At 40.0% G+C, this 24052-nt stretch overlaps 1 protein-coding gene across 7 annotated transcripts in view; it reads left to right on the top strand.

Moving 5' to 3' along the window:
• The window catches only part of NINL (ninein like), a 152012-nt gene that overhangs the window by 10456 nt on the left and 117504 nt on the right, over window positions 1-24052 (top strand). The window contains exon 1 of one of the 7 annotated variants that reach the window (XM_041733984.1): window positions 21387-21409. The exons of the other annotated variants lie outside the window; for them this stretch is intronic. The gene's annotated coding sequence lies outside the window, so the exon portion shown is untranslated. Of the gene's footprint in view, window positions 1-21386; window positions 21410-24052 lie in introns of those variants that run through there. 7 annotated transcript variants of the gene reach the window in all.

The raw sequence follows: 24052 nt of genomic DNA, 5'->3' as shown, positions 1-24052 counted from the left end.
GGGAGCTCACATTCCCGGATGCGTTTTGTACAACAGCATTCAGGAAAGAGTCCGCCCATTCTGCATTCCTCCGTGCTTGCCCTAGTGCCAACATTTGCCTTTTACTTCAAAGAGAAATCTAGGTTACTAGTCATCAGTACCTGTTTGTCTCTCTCGAGATCTATCTGCACTCATATTTCCCCTCTCCCTCACAGTGGCCTCCCGGGAGGAGGTGACCCACCTACCTCCATTTGTCCAAGATACAAGCTGCTGCTGTGGGATGGGAGGGAGATTGCAGCTTCCCAGACCAGCATTCCACACCATTGCTGCTCAGACTGGAGTGAGGTTGAGACCCTTTGGGAAGTTAATGATCACAGACCCTCAGAGTTTGTGAACTGAAATTATTTTGTTCAATAAAACCTAGGTATAAATGCCTTAGCATTTATAAACCTGCAGCAGGAAAATTAACTGAAATAGAATACATGTTTTATTCTGTTTTTCTTTTTCTTTTTTTTCATTCCAAGACAGCAGCTGACATCTACTTGGTGTTCTCTTGCATTCAGGGACCTTTATGTTGGAGAGCTAAAGGCACAGGTTTTTGGAAAAGGATCTCCCTCTCCTTAAAAAAATATTGGATGTGCTAAAATTGACTCATAAGTGTATATGTCTAGTGTTTACAGTTCTGGGAGTTGAAACAGGTATAAATTTGTAATCATCACGACAATGAGAACAGAACAGTTTCATCGCCCAAAATACACACTTGCTGCCCCTTTGTGGTTTTTAATCCTGCCCACCTGTTTGCTGACCCTTTCCCAGAATGTCACATTAATGGAATCTTACAACATGTATCCTGTCCAAACTGGCTTCTTTATCTCAGTCTTTGTGTTCCTTTTATTAATCCGTGGCATTCAGGGTGAGGATGGATGTCAATCCATTCACCAGTTGGAGGATGTTAGGATAGTGTCCAGTTTTTACAGTTGTGTATACAGATGCTACAAACATGTGTCATACAGATTTTGTGTGAACATGTTTTTGCTTTTTCTAGGATAAATACTGAGGTATGGGGTTGCCGAAGCATACAGTAAGGCTGTTTAATTTGGAACTGCTTTCTTTCCAGAGTGACTTTACCATTTTGCATTTCCAGCAGCAATGTATGACAGTTTCATTTGTTCACCTTGCCAGTTGCTGATACTGGAATTTCTTAAAAATTTTAATGTTAGGGGGATCCCTAGATGGCTCGGCCCAGGGTGTGATCCTGGAGTTCCGGGATCGAGTCCCTCATCGAGCTCCCTGCATGGAGCCTGCTTCTCCTTCTGCCTCTCTCTCTCTCTCTGTCTCTCATGAATAAATAAAATCTTTAAAAAATTTTTTTAATGTTAGCTATTTTAACAGACATGTAGTGGTATCTCATTACAGTTTTTTTTTTTTTCTTATTTATTTGAAAGAGAATGAGAGAGAGAGAGAGAGAGAGAGGGAAATACAGACTTTCTGCTGAGCAGGGAGACCAACATGGAGCTGCATCTCGGAAGCCTGGGTTCATGACCTGAGCCAAAGGCAGACACTTAACTGAATGAGCCACCCAGGCCTCGCTCATTACTGTTTTATTTATTTATTTATTTATTTATTTATTTATTTTTTATTTTTTTTTTATTTATTTATGATAGTCAAAGAGAGAGAGAGAGAGGCAGAGACACAGGCAGAGGGAGAAGCAGGCTCCATGCACTGGGAGCCCGACGTGGGATTCGATCCCGGGTCTCCAGGATCGCGCCCTGGGCCAAAGGCAGGCGCTAAACCACTGCGCCACCCAGGGTTCCCTGTCGCGTGCGCTGGGGGCGACAACTGTCCAGGGATGAGGGTAAGGGAATGAGGAAAAGAAAAGAGACATAAACAGAGTGGGAGCAGGAGGGACATATGGCTGGATTCAGCCACAATGCCAACTTTATTTGTATTATTCACTCTTTTATAAAGCAGGGTTGTTTAACAAGCAGGATATTTTAAGCTTAGTTCTCCAGACATGTCCTTTCACAGTAGACAGCAACAGTATGCGCCCTTGAATAGATAGCTATAGTATGCGTCCTTGAGCCACAAGCCTTCAACAACAAGGGTGAGACAGGTGGGCCTGGGTTGGAAGAGTCAACAGAGAGCTGTTGCTCGATCCATTAACCCCTTCCTGGCACGCGGCTCCCAACAGATCCCTCATTACTGTTTTAATTTGGATTTTTTTTTAAATTTTTTATTTATTTTTTTTATTTATTTATGATAGGCACACAGTGAGAGAGAGAGAGGCAGAGACACAGGCAGAGGGAGAAGCAGGCAGAGGGAGAAGCAGGCTCCATGCACCGGGAGCCCGACGTGGGATTCGATCCCGAGTCTCCAGGATCGCGCCCTGGGCCAAAGGCAGGCGCCAAACCGCTGTGCCACCCAGGGATCCCTTAATTTGGATTTTAATTTGGATTTTCCTAATGGTGAATGATGTTGAACATCTTCTCCTGTGCTTATTTCCATCCATGTGTTTTCTTTGGAAGTGTGTCAGTTCTAATGTTTTCCAAGCTTTTTTTTTTTAATTGGGTTGTTTCTAACTGTTCAGTTTTGATAGTTCTTATATATTCTCTATGCAAACTCATTGTGGGATATGTGGTTTGCATTTGTGCTTGGTGACTTGTCTTTTCATTCTCTGAGCAGTACCTTACAGCAAAATGTTTTAATTTTGCTGCAATCCAATTTATTGATGTGTCTTGTATAGATTTTACTTTTTGTGTCTTATTTTAAAAAGTTCAGGCCATTAAGATTTCCCTCTGTGTTTTTTTCTTTTTTAAGTTTGTTTGTTTATTTATTTATTTATTTATTTATTTATTTATTTATGAGAGACATAGAGAGAGAGAGAGAGAGAGAGAGGCAGAGACACAGGAGGAGGGAGAAGCAGGCTCCATGCCGGGAACCTGATGTGGGACTCGATCCCGGGACTCCAGGATCACGCCCTGGGCCAAAGGCAGGCACTAAACCACTGAGCCACCCAGGGATCCCCTGTGTTTTTTTCTAATAGTGCCGTACTTTTACATTTTTGTGTTTAGAGTGATGATAAATTTTGAGTTAAGGGGCTCCTGGATGGCTCAGTCAGTTGAGCATCTGCCTTCTGCTCAGGTCATGAATCCAGGGTCCTGTGATTGATGAGCCCGGTCCAGCTCCCTGTGCAGTGGGGAGTCACTTCTCCCTTTCCCTCTTCTCCTCCCTACCACTTGCTTGTGCTTTGTGTGCATGCACTTTCTCTTTCTCTTTCTCAAATAAACAAACAAACTTTTAAAAAAATTAAAAATTTTGAATTAAGTTTTGTACTAGGTATGAGGTTTACATTGAAGGGCTGTTTTTTCTTTGCATGTAGATATTTGATTGTTCCATTACCATTAATTGAAGAGGCTATTCTTTATTGAATTTTTTTGCAATTTTGTCAGATCAAAGGGCTGTATTTATGAGTCTGTTAATGGATCCTCTGTAATCTGGTTCATTTATGTATGTGTGTATGTGTTTTTGTGTGTGTGTGTGTGTGTGTGTGTGTGTGTGTATGTGTTTATCCCTTTACCAGTACCACTCTCTCTTGATACTAGAGCTTTAAAGTAACTTTTTTTTCTTTTTTTAATTTAAAGTCAATTAGCCAACATATAGTACATCATTAGTTTCAGATGTAGAGTTCATTTATTCATCAGTTGCATATAATAGCCAGTTCTTATCACATCATGTGCCCTCCTTAATGCCTGTCACCTGATTACCCTATTCCCTTACCTTCCCTCCAGCAACCCACCCTTTGTTTCCTACAGTTAACAGCCTCCTATGGTTTGTCTCTCTGATTTCTTCCTGTTCCATTTTCATTCCATTCCTTTATGATCCTCTGCACTGTTTCTTATATTCCACATGAGTGAAACCATATGATAATTGTGTTTCTCTGACTGACTTATTTCACTCAGCATAATACCTTCCGGTTCCATCCAGGTCAATGTAAATGTTAAAATTTCATCCTTTTTTTTTTAATAAGTTTTTTTTTTGATTTATTTAGAGAGAGAGAGACTGAGAGGCAGAGACACAGGTAGAGGGAGAAGCGGGCTCCATGCAGGGAGCCCGACGCGGGACTCGATCCTGGGTCTCCAGAATCAGACCCCAGGCTGCAGGTGGCACTAAACCGCTGTGCGACGGGGGGTGCCCAATTTCATCCCTTTTGATGGCCGAGTAATATTCCTCTGTGTGTGTGTGTGTGTGTGTGTGTTTGTGTGCGCGCGCGCACGTGCGTGCCACATCTTTATCCATTCATCTGTTTGTGGACCTCTGGGATCTTTCCACAGTTTGGCTATTGTGGACATTGCTGCTATGAACACGGGGGTTGCAGGTGTCCTGTCAGTTCTTTTTTTTTTTTTTTTCCTGTCATTTCACTACATCTGTATCTTTGGGGTAAATACCTAGTAGTGCAATTGCTGGGTCATAGGGTAGCTTTATTTTTAACTCCTTGAGGAACATCCACACAGTTTTCCAGAGTGGCTGCACCAGTTCACATTCCCACCAACAGTGCAAGAGGGTTCCCCTTTCTCCGCATCCTCTCCAACATTTGTTGTTTCTTGTCCTGTTAATTTTCCCCATTCTCACTGGTGTGAGGTGGTATCTCATTGTGGTTTTGATTTGTATTTCCCTGATGGCAAGTGATGCAGAGCATTTCTTCATGTGCTTCTTGGCGATTTGTATATCTTTTCTGAAGAAATGTCTGTTTGTGTCTTCTGCCCATTTCTTGACTGTATTATTTGCTGTTGGGTTTGATAAATTCTTCTTAGATCTTGGATACTAGCCTTAACGTAACTCTTAAAAATAGGTAAGGTGGATTCTCCAGTTCCATTCTTTTTTTGTCGAAATACTTTTGCTGTTCTAGTTCTTTTTTGCCTTTCCGTGTGCATTTTAAAACCTACTTGTCGGACAGCCTGGGTGACTCAGTGGTTTAGCGCCGCCTTCAGCCCAGGGTGGGATCCTGGAGTCCTGGGATCGGGTCCCACGTCGGGCTACCTGTGTGGAGCCTGCTTCTCCCTCTGCCTGTGTCTCTGCCTCTCTCTCTCTGTTTGTGTGTGTCTGTCATGAATAAATAAATAAAATTTAAAAAAAAAAAAAACCTACTTGTCTATCAATTCTGCTGGGATTTCTGTTGAAATTAGGTTAAATCTGTAGCTCAGTTTTTTGTTTTTGTTTTTTTTTTAAAATTTATGATAGTCACAGAGAGAGAGAGAGAGAGAGAGGCAGAGACACAGGCGGAGGGAGAAGCAGGCTCCATGCACCGGGAGCCTGACGTGGGATTCGATCCCGGGTCTCCAGGATCGCGCCCTGGGCCAAAGGCAGGCGCCAAACCGCTGCACCACCCAGGGATCCCAAATCTGTAGCTCAGTTTAAGGAGAATTGATAATTATATTGTTTTCCAATTCATAAAAAATGGTATATTTCTCCATTTAGATTTTCTTTGATCTCTTTCATTAGCGTTTTGTGGTTTTAGCATACAAGTCTGCACATTTTGTTAGAATTTAAGTGCACACTTTTTTTGCAGAAATGTTGTAAATAATATTATTTTATAAATTTGTTTTAAGTCCACACAGAAGTGATTGATTTTTTTGTATGTTGACTTTGTATTTTATGATTTTCCTAAATTGACTTATTAGTTTGAGGAGATTTTTGGGGGCAGATTTCTTGGGATTTTTTTGTTTTTGTTTTTACTTAGACACCATGTCATCTGCATATAGGAAGTTTTATTCCTTCCTTTCCAGTCTGCCTTTTGTCTCCTCCTTCACTACACTGACTAGGACTTGCAGTATGATTGCTAAATAGGTGAGGTGAGACTGGATCCTTGCCTTGTTCCTAGTTTTGCAGAGAAAACATTCAGTGTTTCACTGATAAGTATGATGTTGGCTGTGGGTTTTGTGCAGATGCTTTTTACCAGTTCAAAGTAGTTCCTTTCTATTCATAGTTTGCTGAGATTTTTTATCATGAATGGCTGTTGAATTTTTTTTAATTTTTGGCATAAACTTTTTTCATTCAGTTAATTAATACAGTTTCAGGTGCATAATATAATTCAACAATTCTATACATTTCTCAATGCTCATGAAGATAAGTGTACTCTTTTTTTGTTTGGCTTTTGGTTTTTCTTTTTTGGGGGGTATTTTGCTTATTTGTTTTTTTGTAATCCTAGTGTTGTTAACAGTGTTTATGTACAGTGATGTATTAGTTTTAGGTGTACAATATAGTGGTTTGACAATTCTCTGCCTTAGTGCTCATTGTGATAAGTGTAATTTCCTTCCCTATTTCACACATGCCCCCATCTACCTCCTTGGGATGTTGAATTTTTGAAATGCTTTTTCTGCATCCATTGATGTGATCTTGCAGTTTTTCTTTTTTAGTCTGTTGTTATGTAGATCAGTCATTGATTTTTGAATAGTGAATCCCTCTTGCATTTCTGGTATAAACCCTACCGAATAGTGTATTATTTTTCTTATATATTCCTGCATTTGATTTGCTAATATTTTGTTGAGGAATTTTGCATCTATATTCATAAGGAATATTGATCTTAGTGTTTTTGTATTGTTATTGTCTGGTTTTATTATTAGGGTAGTGCTGACCTCATAAAATGAGTTGGGAAGGGTTATCTCCTCTTTTATTTTTTGGATGATATATAGAATTAATGTTACTTATAATTTAAATATTTACTAGAATTTGCTAGTAAAGCCATCTGAGTCTGCTGATTTGTAGTTTTAGGAAAGCCAGACTGCCAGGTGCAGCACCTCATTTGAATGTGTCTGGAGTCTTGGAAGTCTGACTATCCTATGTTCTCCTACAAATAGACTTTGAGAGCTTGTTGGAAGGTTCTAGCAGGGGAGCACAGCTGTTCCTATGCCCTTGACCAAAGAATGATCCTCCTCTATTGGGGGAGGTAGTCCACTTTGACCCCATGTGCAGCTTGGGGGAGGGACACACATGGAGTGGTGAGGGAGGGAAGGAACTCCCACCCAGCCAGCCAGATCAGCTGACTCAACCCTGGTGATCAGTAGGATGACAGACAATGTAGCCAGATCAACCTCATGCCATTTTGGAAGTTTTTTTTTTTTTTTTAAGATTTTATTTATTTATTCATGAGAGACACAGAGAGAGGCAGAGACACAGAGGGAGAGAAGCAGGCTCCCTGTGTGGGGGGGAACCTGATGTGGGACTCGATCCCAGGACCCTGGGATCACACAACCTGAGATGAAGGCAGACACTCAACCTCTGAGCCACCCAGGTGTCCACTTTTGGAAGTTTTTAAAGTCCAAATTTAATTTATTTTAATAGTTATAGGGTTATCATTTAGAATATCAATTTGAGGGTTGCCTGGGTGGCTCAGCAGTTGGGCTGGGCCTTTGGCTCAGGACATGGTCCGGGATTCCCAGGACCGGGTTCCTCATCGGGCTCTGGGAGCCTGCTTCTCTTCCCTCTGCCTGTGTCTCTGCCTCTCTCTGTATCTCTCATGAATAAATAAATAAATAATCTTTTAAAAAATAGAATATCAATTGATATTGGAGAACTTCTTTTACTTTGTGATTTTTAAGGAATTGGTTCATTTCATCTACATTGTTGAATTTATTTGTATAGAGTTGTTCATAGTCTTGCTTTATTATCCTTTTAATATCTGTGGAACCCATAAAGACACTCTTTTTTGCTCCTAATGGCAGTTTGTGCCTTCTTTTTGTTTCCTCGGTTAATCTTGCTGGAGGTTTAACAATCAGCTCTTAGCAAATATCAGCTTTGAGTTTCACTGATTTTTCTCTATTTTGTATCTCAATTTTATTGATTTCTTCTTTTATTTTCATTCTTCCGCTTGTTTAAGTTCATTTTGCTCTTTTTTTTTCTACTTTCTTGAAGTACAAGCTGAGATGATTGATTTGAGGCCCTTCTTTTCTAATACATGTACTTAATCATATAGATTTTCCTCTGAGAGCTCCTTTAGCTGCATCCCATGGGTTTTTATATGCTACACTTCTATTTTCATTCAGTTTAGTATATTTAAAAACTTCCCATGAGATGTCCTCTTTGACTGGTGGATTATTAAGAAGTGTGCTGTTTGATTTTCAGTGTTTAGAGATTTTCCTCTTATCTTTCTGTTCCTGACTTGTAGCTTAGGAGACAGTATATCGTGCTGTTGTCTTCTGTGGTGAAGTATTGTGCAGGTGCGCTTCGCTTTAACCATCTCCATAATGATTTTCTGCCTGCTAGATGTATTGTTTGATGGAAGGGTGTTGAAGGGTCTATAACAGCGGATGGGGACGCCTGGGTGGCTCAGCGGTTGAGTGTCTGCCTTTGGCTCAGGGCGTGATCGCGGAGTCCCGGATCGAGTCCCACATCGTGCTCCTTGCATGGAGCCTGCTTCTCCCTCTGCCTGTGTCTCTGCCTCTCTCTGTGTCTCTCATGAATAAATAAATAAAATCTTAAAAACAAAACAAAACAGTGGATGTGTCTGTTTCTCCTTGCAGTTTTTTTTTTTTTAAGATTTTATTTATTTATTCATGAGAGACACACAGAGAGGCAGAAACACACAGACAGAGGGAGAAGCAGGCTCCATGCAGGGAGCCTGATGCAGGGACTCCAGGATCATGCCCTGGGCTGAAGGCAGATGCTCAACCGCTGAGTCACCCAGGCGCCCCTTTAAGGTGAATTTCTTGTAGACAAAATGTAGTCGGGGCATAGGGCTCCTCTCTGGCACAGTTGGTAGAGCCTGTGACTCTTGATCTCAGATTTGTGAGTTGGGTGTGGAGCCTACTTTAAATAAATAAATTTTAAAAATGTATTTGTGTGTGTTTATAGCAGTTGGATCTCATTTTTCTATCCACACTGACAGTCTTGTCTTTTGATGGATGTATTTAGACCATTGACACTGAAAGTGATTATTGATATAGTTACATCAGTAACTACCATATTTGTAATTGTCCACTGCATGTATTCCTTGTTTTCTTTTTTTCTTAAAAGTATTTATTTGAGAGCAGGGGCGGGCGTTGGGGGAGAACAGAGAGAAAAACAGAGGGAGGACAAGCAGATTCTGTGCTGTGTGCACACAGTCCACTGGAGGGCTGGATCCCACAACCCTGAGATTGTGACCTGAGACGCAATCAAGAGTCAGATGTTCAACCAACTATGCCATCCAAGTGCCCCTCTTTTTTTTTTTAATAAAAAATTTTATTTTTAAGTAATCTCTATACCCAGTGTGGGGCTTAAACTTACAACCCCAATATCAAGAGTCACACGCTCCACCAATTGAACCAGCCAGGTACCCCTTGTTTCCTTTCTTTTTTTTTTTAAAGAGGGAGAAGCAGGCTCCTCACAGGGGAGCCCAATGTGGGGCTCCATCCCGGGTCCCCAGGGTCATGCCCTGGGCTGAAGGTGGCACTAAACCAGTGAGCCACCCGGGCTGCCCTGTTTCCTTTTTTTTTTAATTTCTTTTTTTCCTCTGCCTTCTCTCTCTCTCTCTCTCTCTCTTTTTTTTTTTTTAAAGATTTTTATTCATTTGAGACACACGCACACACACACACAGAGGCAGAGACACAGGCAGAGGGAGAAGCAGGTTTCGTGCAAGGAGCCCGACATAGGACTCGATTGTGGGTCTCCAGGATCACGCCCTGGGCTGAAGGTGGTGCTAAACCGCTGAGCCACCTGGGCTGCCCGTCTTCTCTGTTTTTAATCGAGCACTTAATGTGATTCTGTTTTGTTTCCTCTCTTAGCATATCAATTATTTTGAAAAGAAATTTATTTTAAAAAATATTTTATTTATTTATTCATGAGAGACACACAGAGAGAGGCAGACACAGGAAGACACAGGAAGAAGAGAGAGAAGCAGGCTCCATGCATAGAGCCTGACGCAGGACCCAATCTCAGGACACCAGGATCACGCCCTGAGCCAAAGGCAGACGCTCAACTCCTGAGCCACCCAGGCATCCCTGAAAACAATTTTTTAAAAAAGATTTTATTTATTTATTCATGAGAATGCATAGAGAGGAGAGAGAGAGACAGAGACACAGGCAGAGGGAGAAGCAGGCTCCATGCAGGGAGCCCGACATGGGACTGGATCCCGGGTCTCCAGGATCACTCCCAGGGCTGAAGGCAGCGCTAAACCGCTGAGCCACCCAGGCTGCCCCCTGAAAAGAATTTTATTTTTATTATTTATTTATTTATTTTAAAAATAATTTTTACTTATTTATTCATAGAGACAGAGAGAGAGAGAGAGAGAGGCAGACACAGGCAGAGGGAGAAGCAGGCTCCACGCAGGGAGCCTGACGTGGGACTCAATCCCAGGTCTTCAGGATCACGCCCTAGGCTGCAGGCGGCGCTAAACTGCTGGGCCACCGGGGCTGCCCTCAAAAGAATTTTAATGGTAGCTCTGGAGTTTGCAATATAAGATTACAACTACAGGCAGCCTTTGAACAATGTTGAAGATTAGGGGCCTTCCCTGCAGCAGTTGAAACTGTGTGTTAACTTTTGAGTCCCCAAAAACTTAACTAATGGCCTGGTATTGATTGGACACCTTACCCATAATAAGAGTTGACTAGGGGATCTCCGGGTGGCTTAGCTGTTTGGCGCCTGCCTTCGGCCCAGGGTGTGATCCTGGAGTCCTGGGATTGAGTCCCCCGTCAGGCTCCCTGCATGGAGCCTGCTTCACCCTCTGCCTGTGTCTCTGCCTCTCTGTGTGTGTGTGTCTCTCATGAATAAATAAATAAAAATCTTTTAAAAAAATAGTTGACTAAAACATATTTTGTATGATTTATGTATTATATAGTGTATTCTTACAATAAAGTAAGCTCGAGAAAAGAAAATGTTATTAAAATCATAAGGAATTGGAATACTACTCAGTCATCAAAAAATGAAATCTTGCCATTTGAAACAATGTGGATGGAACTGTAGGATATTATGCAAAGCAAAATAATATCAGAGGAAGATAATTATCATATGATCTTATGTAGAATTTAAGAGACAAAACAAAGGATATTGGAGGAAGAGAGGAAAAAATAAAACAAGATGAAATCAGAGAGGGAGACAAACCATAAGGGACTCTTTATCATAGGAAACAACCTGAAGTTTGCTGGTGGGGGTGTCTGGGGGACCAGGGTAACTGGGTGATGGATATTAAGGAGGGCACATGATGTAATGAGCACTGGGTGTTATATAAGACTGATGAATTACTGACTTCTGTCTCTGAAACCAATAATACATTATATGTTAATTAATTGAATTTAAATAAAAAATTTTAAAAATAAAATTAAAAAATACAAAAATAAAGCAAAAATTCTTTTAAGAAAAGAAAATCATAAGGGAGAGAATACACATTTACAGTACTATATTTATTTTTAAAAATCTGTATATAAGTGGACCCATGCAGTTCAAATGTAATTGTCCAAGGGTCAGTTGTAATGTGTCCACTTTCAGATAACTGTAGCACTTTACAGGTAGTGAAAAGCACCACTTTCAGATAACTGTAGCACTTTACAGGTAGTGAAAAGCAACTGTAGCACTTTACAGGTAGTGAAAAGCACCTCAGGTAATATTCAGGACAGAATATTACCAATTCCTTCTCCCCCATTCCTTATAATATTGCTGTCATTTGTTTCATTTATCCATAAGCTGTAATCACCCAGTAGGTTGTTGCTATGTTGAGTTTGAATAGTTATCTATGAAATCAGTTAATAAGAAAAAAGGAGTTTTTATTTACCTTCATTTATTCTTGATTGGTTTTGGAGAAGTTGGATGTAATTCTTTACTTTGCTTCTCTATAGGGTTAAAGAACAAATATCCAGTTGAGTGTATTAGAAGATATAATTGGCTCTATTAAGAAATTTATGAATTGAGGCAGCATCCTATCTAGCAAGTAGAGAGGAGCTCAGAGGAGTTGTACAAAATAGGTTTTTTTATAGGAAAGAGGATGGGGCAAGAAAGTTACTAGCAAAAAAAAAAGAGAGGATTGTTTCAGGCAAGGTCACCTTCCCTTAGAGGAAATGCAGGAGGAAGGTGGATTACCTCATCTTCCCTTTGGGGGGTGGCAAAGGCCCATGGGACAGATTGCCTTGGGTGCTGATCAGAAAGTTACAACCAGATAAGACTTCTTTTCTGGAGCAGGTTGAAAGTGCAGTTAAGTTAGGTATTGAAACCTGGTTTGGTGACTTGGCCCAACTGCCACCATTTTGAGTCTGTGGTTTCTTTTCACCAATAGGTAAGGTATTTTTTCCCCTCTGGATTTTTTTCATGATTTGTCTTTGGTTTCCTGTATTTTGAATATATGTATAGGTGTAGGTTTTTCTGGGTATTTATTTTGGTTGGGGTCCTCTGAGCCTCCTGGATATGTGGTTTGGGATCTGCCATGAATTTTGGAAAATTCTCACAAATTAGTACTTCAAATGTTCCCTCTCCTTTCTGTGTTCCTTCTCTTTCTCATATTCCAATTATGCATGTATTTCAGTGTACTGGTGAGTGTGTCAAAAGCATTCCTCATTTCTTTTATAGTATTTTGATTCCTGGGATCTCCTGTTGATTCTTTATTAGAGTTTTCATCTCTCTGTTTATATTCCCTGTTTTTATAGGTTGTCCATTCTTACGTTAGAGCTCCTAGCATATTAATCATAGTTATTGTAAATTCCCGATCATTGTGAAATCTTTTCCATATCTGAGTTGAGTTCATGTTTACTTTGTCTCCTAGGACTGTATTTTTTTTTCTGTTGTGCCCAAGATCGCGAATCTGAGAAACCACCAAGGAGCCGACACCGATGCAAGTGCACGAGGGTTTATTAGCAAGCTCGAGCTTGGGTCCAAGTATACCCGACACAGCGGAGCAGGGACTTGGACCCCGAAGTGGGTTACAGCTAGGTTTTTTATAGGCTGGTCTAGGGGATTTTCAGAAGGGGTGGAAGAATTTCTCAAGTTCTGTTTACATTTTGATATGGGGCTTTCAAGGGCATTGAGCTCTGTTCTCATTCTAAGATGGGGCTTTCTACCAGGGCGTGGGCTCTGTTGTCTTTTTGATATGGGATTCTCTGCTGAGGGCAATTCTGAGCTCTGTTGTCTTTCTGATATGGGATTACCTGCCGAGGACATTGAGTACATTCTGCAGTTTTTCCCACGAACTTCAGCTCTTATTCACAGGGGCCTAAGATGGCTGTACTTGTGCTAATGCTAAACTTTAGGTGGGATGGCCTTAATTTTTCTCAGCCTCCACATTTCTTGCTATTAGCACACCTTGTAATTTAAAAAAAAGGAAGGAAGGAAGTAAAGAAAGAAAGGGAGGGAGAGAAAGGAAAGGAAGGAAAAGGAGGGAAGGAAGAAAGGAAAGGAAAGGAAAAGAGGAAAGGAAGAAAGAAAGAAAGATGATGCCACTTCAGGTAGAACATAGAAACCATACTACCACATAGGTTCCTTTACTTATATGTTACATCTTTATAACATTGAAGATTGCTGCAGTGTTATGTTTTTGCTTTGTGCTATCATAACCTGTTGTAAAGAACTCAAGAGAAGAAAAAGTCTTTTACTCTCACATAGCTATTTGACATTTCTATTGCTCCTCCTTAATTCCTAAAATTCCATTTTCCCTCTGGTATCATTTCCCTTCCATCAGAAGAGTTTTCTTTAGCCATTTATTTTAGAACAGGTCTGTTGGTGACAAATCTTCTTAGTTTATCTTTACTTGACAATCTGTTTCTTTCATTTTCATATCTGAGAGAAATTTTGCCATCGTCATTCATAGATAGCTGCTTCCTTCTCCATCTGTTAGGGAGAATAGAGAGTGAGTATTTTGGTAATGGGCATTAAACGTCATGAGAGATATCCCTGAAAACTAGGAAAGGAATAGGGTACTGTAGGCTCCTAGAGAAAAGGTTTTCAGCCTGTTTGTTGAAGATTCTGGGGAATTACAGGCTCTCAGAGGGTGAGGTTAACAGCTGATGGAACACGATGCCAGCCCCCAGGCCTTGGCTCAGCAAAAATTCTTGTGCCCATTTTGGCACAGATATATGAAGGCCACCTGACTTCCAGGGTCATGAGCTGCCTACTGACTTAAGAGAAGTTGATCCTTTACAGATTTTAGGTTCCTTTTGCTAGAGGAGATCTGCCACATAGGATGTCAAAAATACATGAGAGTTAGTTACTCCTCCCTCATAACCTTGCTTCTGCCCATTTTAAGTTGGACTCTGGGTTTTTTGGGGGGTGTTGATTTGTATTAGTTTTTTATATGTTTTGGATAGTAACCCTTTATTGGATATGTCATTTGCAAATATCTTCTCCCATTAGTAGGTTGCTTTTTAGTTTTGTTGATTATTTCCTTTGCTGTGCAGAAGCTTTTTATTTTGATGTAGTCTCAATAGTTTGTTTTTATTTCCCTTGCCCTAAGATACATATCTAGAGAAACGTTGCTGCAGCTAATGTCAGAGAAATTACTACCTGTGCTCTTTTCTAGGATTTTTGTGGTTTCAGGTCTCACATTTAGGTCTTTAATCCATTTTAAGTATAATTTTGTGTATTATGAAAAAAAGTGGCCCACTTTCATTGTTTATGTAGCTGTCCAGTTTTCCCAATGCCATTTGTTGAAGAGACTGTCTTTTTCCAGTTGGATATCCTTTCTTGTTTTGTGGAAAATTAATTGACCATATAATTGTGGGTTTATTTCTGGGTTTCATATTCTGCTCTATTGGTCTGTGTGTCATTTTTGCGCCAATACCATACTGTTTTGATTACCACAACTTTGTTTTTTTTTTATTTTTTTTAATTATTATTTATTTATGATAGTCATACAGAGAGAGAGAGAGAGAGGCAGAGACACAGGCAGAGGGAGAAGCAGGCTCCATGCACCGGGAGCCCGATGTGGGATTCGATCCCGGGCCTCCAGGATCACGCCCTGGGCCAAAGGCAGGCGCCAAACCGCTGCGCCACCCAGGGATCCCCGATTACCACAACTTTGTAATATAGAAGTCTGGAATTACGATACCTCCAGTTTTTTCTTTTTCAAGATTGATTTGGTTATTCGGGGTCTTTTGTGATTCCATACAAATTTTAGTGTTGGTATTTTCTTGTGAAAAATGCTGTTGGTATTTTGATAGAGATTGCACTAAATATGTGGATTGCTTTGGGGAGTGTAGACATTTTAACAATATTCTTCTAATCATGAGAGTGGAATGCCTTTTCATCTCTTTGTGTTGATTTCAATTTCTTTTATCAATGTTTTATAGTTTTCAGAGTATAGGTCTTTCACTTCTTTGGTGAGGTTTATTCCTGGATATTTTATTATTTTTGGTGTAATAGTAAATGGGATTATTTTCTTAATATCTCTTTCTGCTGGTTTATTATTAGTATATAAGAATGCTACACATTTCTGAAGATTGATTTTGTATCCTGTGACTTTCCTGAATTCATTAATCAGTTCTTAGTAGTTTTTTGGTGGAGTCTTTCAGGTTTTCTATATACAGTATCATATCATCTGCCAATACTGAAAGTTTTACTTCTTCCTTACTGATTTGGATGCTACTTTTATTTCTGTTTCTTGTCTGATTGCTGCAGCTAGGACTTCCAGTGCTGTGTTGGATAAAAGTGGAGAGAGTGGGCATCTCTGTCTTGTTCCTGACCTTAAGTTCTCGGTTATCCTCCATTGAGGATGATGCTAGCTGTAGATTTTTCATATATGGCCTTTATCATGTTAGAGTATGTTCCCTTTAGGCCTACTTTGTTGAGAGTTTTTATCATGAATGGATGTTATGTTTTGTCAGATGCTTTTTCAGCATCTATTGAAATGATCATATGGTTTTTATCCTTTCTCATTGATGTGGTATGTCTCATTGATTTGCAAATATTGAGCTATCCTTGCATTTCTGGAATAAATCCCAGTTGATCATGGTGAATGATTCTTTTGATATATTGTTGGATTTGGTTTGCTAGTATTTTGTTGAGGCATTTTGCATCTGTGTTCCTCAGAGAAACTGTCCTACAGTTCTCTATTTTGGTTGTGTCTTTACCTGGTTTTGGTATCAGGGTACTGCTGACCTCATAGAAGTTTTCCTTCTATTTTTTGGAATAGCTTAATAAGAATGGGTATTAAGGGACCCCTGGGTGGCGCAGCGGTTTAGCGCCTGCCTTTGGCCCGGGGCGCGATCCTGGAGACCCGGGATCGAGTCCCACGTCGGGCTCCCGGTGCATGGAGCCTGCTTCTCCCTCTGCCTGTGTCTCTGCCTCTCTCTCTCTCTGTGACTATCATAAATAAATTAATTAATTAATTAAAAAAAAATAAACTCTTTAAAAAAAAAAAAAAAGAATGGGTATTAACTTTTCTTTAAATGTTTGGTAGAATTGCCTTTGAAGCCATTTAGTCCTGGACTTTTGTTTGATGGGAGTATTGGAAAGAACCTCCATGAATGTCCTAACTTTTGCACAACCTGAAGTAAGGATCTGGGAATCCCAGTAATAGAGATTGGCTTTCTTTCCATTCCAGTGGGGTAGACCCAGAACCAAATTTAACTTAAAAAAAGACATTTTTCACATAAGTAAGTTTGTGGAATAGATTTCATATCTTTTACACAATTGTGCAATCAAAATATAGTTACTATTTAAGTACTAATAAAACTATTAAAATCAAATTAATATTAATTTTCTATAATAAATAATGTCATCTGCCAGAACAAAATCTCCACAGTACACATGACCATATCCTGACTGCTATGGTATTGGTGCTCTTGGTTTGACATGTCTCTGCCATGGTTTGCTGCCACTGTCCCTGACTGCCTTCACCCCCACCCCTGCCCTCCTGTGGGCCTCCACCCCCACCCCCTCAAGCCCTGCTGGTCCGCAGGCCTCCACCACCAGGCACCAGGTGGTTGCTCATGTCTTCTGCCTCACACAGTGGGCTATGATGTTCTTGGTGTTCAAACTGCATAATATGAATCAAATTTGCCTCTGGTCTTTCCAGATTAGCCAGGAAACTAGAATAGAACTGCTTGGCACTAACTCATTCATAACTCAAATGCTAGTGCTAGCACTGAATTTTTGAGGCAGAACTCAGTTGAAAGGTGATTACAGATTGAAAAAGTAATTTACCTTCACACAGAAAACTATGACATCGAGAACGTGTAAGACTAGAGTTTGGGAAGCCCTGTTCATAGCTTTATCTCCCACCTTAGTGTGGACAGTGTGGAGAGCAAGGATTGTGCATAGTGCTGCCATAATTGGTGAATCTCCAGGGTGTTGAATCATTGTTAAAATATTCTGAATAAACTTCGTAAAATTAGAGTTAGGAATGGCCTGTTTTAGCTTCAGGACAAAAATACCATAAGTTCATACCTTACACTGGTCGGGGTACTGGATGAGGATAGTCCAAGAAGCTTGCCTGTCAAATCTATCCTTTTTGGCTCTTCCTCCTGACTTGGTGACCTCAGTCTTCTTGGACTTTATGCTCTCCTGTGACTGAGCAAAGCCCATCATCAGCCCTCTTCTTCCATGAGGTGACACTGGGGCATTGAGTGCTAGCTTTTTTGAAATCGTCAGATATTTCTCTTGGGTATTATGGTAATAAATAGATTTTTTTCCTTTCCCATTAAGGAAATTTCAGGCTTTATAAGCACGCAGGGGAACCCTTGGGGGCTCAGGGACTCCCTGAGATCATTTGAGGCATGTTTAGCTGGTTCTGAAGCATGCGTGTACAGACCATTGGTGGGTTACCTTCATATGTGCAGAAGAGTCACTTTCTCAGAGACTTCTTCCCGGTTCACCCTACTTAAGGTGCCTAACCCACTCCTGTTCTCTTTCTCTTCATACTACTTCTCACCATCTATTATTTGCATGTTTATTGTATGTGTCTGCCCCCACTAGAATGTAAGCTGTACAAGGTGAAAGATTTTGTCTTATTTTATTGCAGTATCCCAAGGTTATGTTTTGATGCCTGGTGCATAATAGTACTCAATAAATATTTGTTGAATGAAAAAAATATTGTTTTGCAATTTACTTTGTAACTTTTTTTCTTAAGATTTTATTTATTAAAAAAAAAGATTTTATTTATTCATGAGAGACACACAGAGAGAGGCAGAGACGTAGACAGAGGGAGAAGCAGGCTCCCTGCAGGCATCCCTATTTTGTAACTTTAAAAAAATAAACTAGTGCTGACTTACTGTGGAGTTGGCTTATGTAGAGGTACCAGGCACCTCCTCCCTTTTAATGTACTCTCTGTAGTTTTGGCTTAATCCTGATCTTCCTTCTGCTCCCACGGCCAAGCTGAGCACACTGTATTACCTGGGGTAGTTTGATGGGAGTGAACGTGCTCTGGGTCCCTGGATCCTTAGGGTGGAGGAGCTCAGAGCTTCCAATAAGGCTTTGTTCCCATGAATGAGGCTCCTGGATTTGCAGCTGCCTCCCCATGCTGTCCCTGCCCTTTCTGGCATCATGGATGGGCTCATAGGATGGATAATCACTTACTTATGTTGAACAGGCTCTTACAGGTCTCTTCAGACAGACAGAACCTTGCAGGCAATCACTGAAAAGTAATAGTGTTACAAAACACCTAAAACCCTGGAGAATTTCATAAGGCCACAGAATAGCCTCCTGGGAAAAGCAGAAGATGCAGACTTAGGTCTTTCCTCTGTTGCTGGGTATTAGGAAATAAATAAAGGACTTTCTAGGTGTCTGCTGCTGTGTGTTTGGGGACTTGGCTTTCATCCACTTCTTACTGAGTTTTGTTGACAGTACTAAAAAAAAATTGTACTTGGATATTCTGCGCTTCTGACTAATGACTCATGGTTGGCCCTACACACATTTCTTTTTTTTTTTTTCCTACACACATTTCTAAAGAGAACTTGAACTTCTCATCAGTAACCACCTTGGTGGGGTGCCTGGCTGGCTCAGTCAGTAGACCATGTGAGTCAAGTATGCAACTCTTGATCTCGGAGTTGTGAATTTGAGCCCCTTGTTGGGTGTAGAAATTACTTTTAAAAAAATAAATAAAATCTTAAAAAAAAAAATCTTGGTTCTATTGAGTAGAAAATTTTAAAATTTAAGAGGAAAGAGTAAGGTCACTGTGCTTTGGGAAGAATGGAATGGTTTTGAAACAATCTCCATGCTTGGTAAAGTATGTTTAAAAGGAAAAAGACATCAGGACAAATGATCTTGCTCAGCTTCTTTAAGAAGACTTGTGTGCTAATAAAAACCCTTGTATGTTTCAAGGAGATGAAATATACATATATATATTATTAAATGCTTAACAATTGCTTATTACACTGGCATATTTATTTTTAGACAAGTTGGTGGATGGTGTCATTTAGATCATTTGTCTTTATTAATTCTTCTTTTTGGGGTCTAGTTCTATCAGCTGCCAAAAAACTAGCGTTAAAATTTTCCTTTTTTTTTTTTTTTAAGTTTTTTTTTTTTTTAATTTATTTATGACAGACCCAGAGAGAGGGGCAGAGACACAAGCTCATTTGGATAGAGGGAGAAGCAGGCGCCATGCAGGGAGCCCAACACAGGACTCAATCCTGGGTTTCCAGGATCACACCCCAAGCCGAAGGCGGTGCTAAACTGCTAGGCCACTGGGGCTGCCCACTTTTTTTTTTTTTTTTTTAAGATTTTATTTATTTATTAATGAGAGACAGACAGAGAGAGAGAGAGAGAGAGAGAGAGAGGCAGAGACACAGGTAGAGAGGGAAAGAGAGAGAGAGAGAGACAGACACAGGCAGAGGGAGAAGCAGGCGCCATGCAGGGAGCCTGACGTGGGACTTGATCCCGGGTCTCCAGGATCATGCCCTGGGCCGAAGGCGGCACTAAACCGCTGAGCCACCTGGGCTGCCAAGCGTTAAAATTTCCAACCATGATTGTGAACTTGCTTAGTTCTTTTTCTCATTCAGTGTATTTGAGGTCTCATTTGTGTATTTTGAGTGTCTGCTGTTAGGCACTTAAATATTTATGATATGTTTTCCTCCTTAATTATTAAAATGAAAAGTCTATCTTTGGTAATACTGTACCTCTGGAAATCTATTAGTATAACCTCTTTAGCACTCATATGTTTATAGTATGCATGGCAGGGGTTCCAGCCACTTTTAAAAAATATAGCCTTGTTGAGATACAATTCACATACCATATAATTCACCCATTTAACATGTATAATTCAGTGGTTTTTAGAATATTCTCAGAGTTGTGCATCCATTACCACAAAAAATTTAGAACAGTGTCATCACCTCAAAAGAAACCCACGTTAGCAGTCACTCCCCATTCTTTCCAACACCCCCCCCCCCCCATCAGCCCTAGGCAACCACTAATTTACTTTTTGTCTCTACAGATTTGCCTATTCTGGACATTTCATAGAAATGGAAACATGGTGTATGTGGTCTTTTGTGAATGGCTTCTTTCCCTTGGCATCATGCTTTCAAGATTTATAAATATTGGAGCACATATCAGGATTTCATCTAACCATTTTATTTTATTTTATCTTATTTAATATTTAATATACTTTGTTTTTTAGAACACTTGTAGGTTTACAGCCAAGTTGAATAGCAAGTACGAGTTCTCATATTCTTCTCCAGACTCACAGCCTCCTCTGTTATCAGCATCCCTCCAAGTGTGGCACGCTTCTTACGCTGATGCACAGTTTTCACCCAGAGTCCATAGTTTACATTAGGATTCATTCTCTGTGTTTTATATCCTATAGGTTCTGAAAATGTATAATGGGGGCACTTGGGTGACTCAGTGGGTTAAGCAACTGCCTTTGGCTCAGGTCATGATCTTGGGGTCCTGGGATTGAGCCCCGTGTCGGGTCCCTGCTTAGCAGGGAGCCTGCTTCTCCCTCTCCCTCTGACCCTCCACCCCACTTGTGCTGTCTCTCTCTGTCTCAAATAAATAAAATCTTTTTTTTTTAAAAAGAAAGAAAATGTGTAATGATATCATATAGAATAGTTTCAGTGCCTTAAATCTTCAGTGCTTTGTTCAGTTCCTCTCATCCCCACCCCTGGCAACCACTGATCTTTTTATTGTCTCCACAATTTTATCTTGTCCAGAACATCATACAGTTGGAATTACATTGTATAGCATTTTCGTGTTGTTTTCCTTCACTTCAATATGCTTTTAGGATTCCTCCCTATCTTTTCATGGTGATAGCTCATCGCTTTTTAGCCCTGGTCACTACCAAGTTTTGGCAATTATGCATAAAGTTGCTATAAGTGCTTGTTTGCTGGCTTTTGTGTGGACTTTAGTTTTTCATTCATTTGGATAAATACCAAGGAGTACAGAGGTAAGAATATTTCAGTTTCTAGTTTTGTAAGAAACTGCCAAGCTGTCTTCCAGAGAGGCTGTCCCATGTTGCATTCCCACTATCAGTGAAGAAGTGTTCCTGTTGCTGTACCTCCTGGCCTGCATTTTGTATTGTCAGCATTTTGGATTTTGGCCATTCTAATAGGTGTGTAGTAGAATTTCATTTTAATTTGCAGTTCTTAATGACATAGGATGTTGAGTATGTTTTCATATGCTTTTTTGCCATTTGTGTATCTTCTTTGGTGATGGCCGTGTTGATATCTTTTGGCCCATTTTATAATGGGTTAATTCATTTTCTTAGTGTTGAGTTTTAAGAGCTCTTTGCATCATTTGAATAGTAGGTAGTACTTTATCAGATACATCTTTTTGCAAATATTTTCTCCCAGTTTGTGTCTTCTCATTCTCTTTGCAGTATCTTTCACAGAACAGATGTTTCAATTTTAGCTAAGTCTGGCTTACCAGTCATTTTTTCCATGGATTGTGCCTTTGATGTTGGAACAAAGTTAGTGCAAGACCCAAAGTCCTCTAGGTTCTTTCCTGTGCTATCTTCTAGTATGCATTTTACATTTATGAGTTTGCATTTTACATTTAGGTTGTGATTCACTTTGAGTTAATTTTTGTGAAACATTTTAAAGTCTTTATCTAGAAAAAGGAATTTTTTCTTGCATGTCCAGTTGTTTCAGCACCATTTGTTGAAAAATTATGCTTTCTCCACTATTTGCCTTTGCTCTTTTGTTAAAGACGAGTTGACTGTATTTGTGTGGTTCCATTTTTGAGCTCTTTTCTGACCCCTAGGCCTATTTCTGTCTTCTGTAATCAATGCCATACTGTCTCGATTACTGTAGCTTTGTAGAAATTCTTGAAGTGGAGTAATGTATTCCTTTGACTTGGTTCTTCTTCAGTGTTTTCTTGGCTATTGTATGTCATTTGCTCTTCCATATAAACTTTGGAATCAGTTTGTTGATAGCCTCAAAATGGCTTGCTGGGATTTTGATTGGGAGTATATTAAATCTATAGGTCTAGTTGGGAAGAACTAATATTTAGCAATATTTAGTCTTCTTATCCATGAACATGGAATATCTCTTCATTCATTTAGTCGGTCTCTGATTTCTTTCAGAACCATTTCCTTTTAATCTATTGGTGTCTTTATTATAGTGCATCTCTTGTGGACAGCTTACTAGGTTTTGTTTTTATAAAATTCATTCTGACAATTTCTGCCTTTTAACTGGCCTGTTGATTCCATTAACATTTAATTTAGTAATCCGTATCATGGACTTAAGTCACCATTACCTTCTGCTTCTGTGTGTCCTCCCTGATTTTGTCCTCTTTCTGCTTTCCTCCCTCCTTTTGGATAATTTGAATGCCTCTTAGAATTTTGTATTAATTTATCTCTTGACTTTTTTTTTTTGCTATATTTTGCATTGTTTTTTAAGAGTTTTCTCTGGGGGATAACAATATATGTTCCTGACTTTTTATACTATTTAGAGGTAACATTCTATGACTTGACGTGTAATGTGGAAATCTGCAAATGTACACATTGATCCCACCTACCTTTTATGATATAGATGGCATATGCATTACATCTTTGTATGTTTTTAAGCCCTGTAAGATAGTGTTATAATTTTTTAAATATTTGTTTATTCAAGAGAGAGATCGAGAGAGTGGGGGAGGAGCAGAGGGAGAGGAACAAGCAGATGTGGCACTGAGCCCCTAGCTGGATGTGCGGCTCGATCTCAGGACTCTGACATCATGCCTGAGCCAAAACCAAGAGTCAGAAGCTTAACTGACTGAACCACAGGTGCCCCAGATGGATATAGATATAGATATAGGTTTTTTTTTTTTTTTACTTTAAATAGTTGTATTTTTTCCAAAATTAAAGCTTTTTTGTCTTATCTTACTCAGATACTTACTTTTGAGTGCTATTTATTCCATCCTGAAAATCTAAATTAACATCTGTTATAATTTTGCTTTAGCTAAGGATTTTCCTTTAGGATTTAACCTTTTCTTTTTCTTTTCTTTTCTTTTCTTTTCTTTTCTTTTCTTTTCTTTTCTTTTCTTTTCTTTTCTTTTCTTTCTTTTCTTTCTTTCAAGATTTTATTTATTCATGAGAGACAGAAAGAGAGAGAGAGAGGCAGAGACACAAGGCAGAGACACAAGCAGACTCCATGCAGGGAGCCCGATGCGGGACTCAATCCCAGATCTCCAGGATCGCGCCCTGGGCCGAAGGCGGCACTAAACTGCTGAGCCACCCGGGCTGCCCAGATTTAGCGTTTCTTTTATAACAGGCCTACTGGTACTTTTCTCAGGTTTATTTTTTTCTTTAGTCTGAAAATGTATATATTTTACCTTCATTCTTTTTTTTTTTTTTTTAATATTATTTATTTATTTATTAGAAAGCATGAGCCACAGGGAGAGGGAGAGGGAGCAGCAGCAGACCCACTGAGCAGGGAGCCCTCCCAGGGCCCTGGGATCAGACCTGAGCTGAAGGAAGTCCCATAACCGACTGAGCCACCCAGGGGCCTTATTTTACCTTCATTCTTAGAGGATATTTTTATTTTGTTTTGTTTTTAAGATTTTATTTATTCATGAGAGACACAGCAAGAGAGAGAGAGACGCAGAGACACAAGGCAGAGGAAGAAGCAGGCTCCATGCAGGGAGCCTGACATGGGACTTGATCCCAGGTCTCCAGGATCAGGCCCTGGGCTGAAGGGGGCACTAAACCTCCGAGCCACCCGGGCTGCCCCGAGGATATTTCTGGTGTATAGAATTATAGCTCTCTTGGGCAGCC

This window comes from Vulpes lagopus, chromosome 19 (assembly GCF_018345385.1).
Source record: "Vulpes lagopus strain Blue_001 chromosome 19, ASM1834538v1, whole genome shotgun sequence".
In the NCBI taxonomy this organism is placed as follows: Eukaryota; Metazoa; Chordata; class Mammalia; order Carnivora; family Canidae; genus Vulpes; species Vulpes lagopus.
Note: the sequence above shows the minus strand (reverse complement) of the source record. Positions and strands in the feature narration are given on the sequence as shown.